General features: G+C 40.4%; 1 pseudogene; it reads left to right on the forward strand.

The window, feature by feature from the left end:
* The first annotated feature begins 1,042 nt into the window (after window positions 1-1,042).
* LOC140829128 (9-cis-epoxycarotenoid dioxygenase NCED2, chloroplastic-like) lies at window positions 1,043-3,195 on the forward strand (annotated as a pseudogene).
* The last annotated feature ends 223 nt before the right edge of the window (window positions 3,196-3,418 follow it).

Consider the following 3,418-nt stretch of genomic DNA (forward strand, 5'->3'; position numbering starts at 1 on the left):
TGCTGCGATCATCGTAATTAATAATTGAATTAATTTGTCACGAAAAATTTAATAAACGGACTTATAAGCCTTTCAATACAATAATATACAAAATAGTCGAACATGCAACATTTTGCTACCCATTACGGGATATATGAATTAAGGCAGATTTGATTTTATATTATTTATTTTTTAAAATATGTATATCGTTAATTGTGCCTCACTTGGGAAAATTCAATTGGAAATATTAAAGTAAATAGTCGGATGCGCTCGATTGGAAGAATAATTGAAATAATTGAAGAATTAATTAATGGACTGAATTAATAAGCGGTAAATCAATATTATTTGATTAATTTGCATGCCGACTGCATGTGCCTCACTTCAATTATTAATTATGTGTGACGATTTAATTATCTTATGGAGAGTTGTGTAATTATCAAGCCACTGCTGGCTGAGGATTTGTCTCATTTGACAAAATATTGTCTACTTGTCCGATAAAGTGTCATTTCATCCAGTGGATTAAAAAACCATATAGTTTCGTCCTTTTTTATATATATAAGGTATTTAAAAATAAAGTTGTTAGCACATATAAAAATTATTATATTTTCGTTTCAATGATAGACACAGAAGTGGATATAATTGATTGACACGATTTATCAAAATTATATATATACAAAAAAATGTTAGAGTTTAGAAAGTGAATCTTGTCAATGGTTTATTTTACATTTCACAAATAAAAAGGTAACTTCTAAATTATAATCAAGAAATGCAACGTGGTTAATGGTAGTGCATATAGGAGGAACTCATGTTTTAGGAAGAGGGCAATCTAAGTTATTGACTCTAATTCTATTAGTCAAATCATGCGACCGGTTGATTTACATGCTTCCTGGAGAAGATGCAACCCCACGATCATACATATACATTAACTCCCATTCCACGTGGTCTTCTTTGAGATGTCTAATCTGGTCCAGATTTAACATGAAAGCACCGAACAAACTCGACCTTCTCCTTTCCCCCCACACCGCTCTATTTAAACCCCCATTCTTTATCCCCCTTCACTCCCCTTTCTCATCTTAAGAACAAAGCTATTTCAACTTCTCTTTTACACACCTCGAGATGATTAAGCATATGGCTTCATCTTCTTCTGTGTTTGACACAAATTCAAGTTATTTGGCAGGGAGTAGAGTTTCTTGCCCACAGTTCTCGTTTGTCGAGGTGGGATATCGATCAAACTCTGTCTTGATGACGAATAAGCATTCGAAAAGAAATAGCATCAGCTGTGTTTTGCATTCACCTTCGATTTCCACTTTACCCAAGCTGCCCTTTCAAACAACCACGACACCTAGAACAGATTTGCCACCCAAGAAATCTGATGTTCAGGCGCCACCGCCCCAATGGAACATACTAAAAAAGGTGGCAGCCAAAACCTTGGACGCGGTGGAGGGCGTATTGGTTTCACACGAGCGCCAACACCCACTCCCCAAGACTGCCGACCCTGGAGTCCAAATTGCATGGAAACTTCGCTCCGGTTCCAGAGCAGCCGGTACAGAAAAAGCTTCAGGTAACCGGTAAAATTCCCTCCTGCATTAACGGCGTGTACTTGCGTAACGGCGCCAACCCTTTACACGACCCAGTCGCGGGCCACCACTTATTCGATGGTGACGGCATGATCCACGCCGTGACCATCCGAGGAGGCAAGTCCGTCAGCTACGCTTGCCGGTACACGGAGACGCAAAGACTGACTCAGGAACGTAAATTGGGACGGCCCGTTTTTCCTAAAGCCATTGGCGAGCTCCATGGGCATTCGGGCATAGCCCGGTTGATGCTCTTCTACGCCCGAGGCTTATTCGGGATACTGGATCACAGCCATGGCACAGGGGTGGCTAACGCCGGGTTAGTATACTTCAATCAAAGGCTCCTAGCCATGTCTGAAGATGATCTTCCCTATCAAGTTCGAGTGAACCAATCAGGAGATCTCGAAACAGTTGCGAGGTATGATTTCTCGGGGCAATTGAAAAGTGCCATGATTGCGCATCCAAAGATTGATCCTGTGTCTGGGGAGCTATTTTCTTTGAGCTATGATGTTGTTCGAAAACCTTATCTTAAATTCTTCAAATTCTCCAACGAGGGCATTAAATCACCTGATGTCGAAATACCACTCGTTGTTCCCACAATGATACACGATTTCGCCATAACTGAGAATTTAGTGGTGATCCCTGATCAGCAAGTGGTTTTCAAGCTTCAAGAAATGATCAAAGGAGGCTCCCCTGTGATCTACGACAAGGAAAAGATTTCCAGGTTTGGAATTTTGTCGAAAAATGCTAAAAATGCGGACGATATTATATGGATTGAGTGCCCCGAAACCTTTTGTTTTCACATATGGAATGCTTGGGAGGAGCCGGAGACTGATGAGATCGTGGTGATTGGTTCATGCATGACTCCACCCGACTCTATTTTTAACGAATGCGATGAGAAGTTGAAAAGCGTTTTATCCGAAATCCGGCTGAATCTAAAAACCGGCGAGTCCAAAAAGCGGCCAATCATCAACTCGTCCGTGCAAATCAACCTAGAAGCCGGCATGGTTAACCGGAACCGGATTGGCCGGAAAACCAGGTACGCTTATCTTGCCATTGCGGAGCCCTGGCCCAAGGTTTCCGGCTTCGCAAAAGTGGACCTCTCGACTGGAGAAGTCGAAAAGTTCATCTACGGCGATTATAAATATGGAGGCGAACCGTTTTTTGTCCCCAATGACACGAATTCCAAAAGAGAAGATGATGGGTACATTCTCACATTCGTACACGACGAAAATGAGTGGAAATCAGAGCTTCAGATCATAAATGCCATGACATTAAAATTGGAAGCCTGCGTCAAGCTTCCATCAAGAGTCCCGTACGGGTTTCATGGGACCTTCGTGAGCTCAAAAGACTTGGAAAATCAAGCATAAACAACGTACTGGAAGATCGAATTAAATGTATAGATACGCATAGCAGTTCGTATGTATATATTCTGTCGACGGCAGTGCCAGAGGGATCGGTAGATTTAGATCGGCGTCCCCGGAATTTTCTGCCACACTCAGATTATGATTTCGACAGTCGTTTTGTTAGCATAAATTATTTTAGTTTTACTCCGGTGCCAGGCTTGTAGCTTTTGCTGTAGGTATTAATGGAGCTCAGCCGGTTTCTGTTTCTTCTATATATTCCATGCTTGCTTTCGATTCCCCAATAAATGCATATTATTATTTTTTCTTCAATATGGTTACATTTTGTCAATCTTTTTTCTTTAAATTTAAGAAAGAAAAAAAATTATATTAAATGTTCTCACGGACCATATTTTGTGGGATGAATTTTTTATTTGGGTCATCTATGAAAAAATATTACTTTTTTATGCTAAGAGTGTTACTTACTTTTTATTGTGAATATCAATAGGATTAATTCGTTTC

Source organism: Primulina eburnea, chromosome 4, assembly GCF_022965805.1.
Source record: "Primulina eburnea isolate SZY01 chromosome 4, ASM2296580v1, whole genome shotgun sequence".
Lineage (NCBI taxonomy): Eukaryota > Viridiplantae > Streptophyta > Magnoliopsida > Lamiales > Gesneriaceae > Primulina > Primulina eburnea.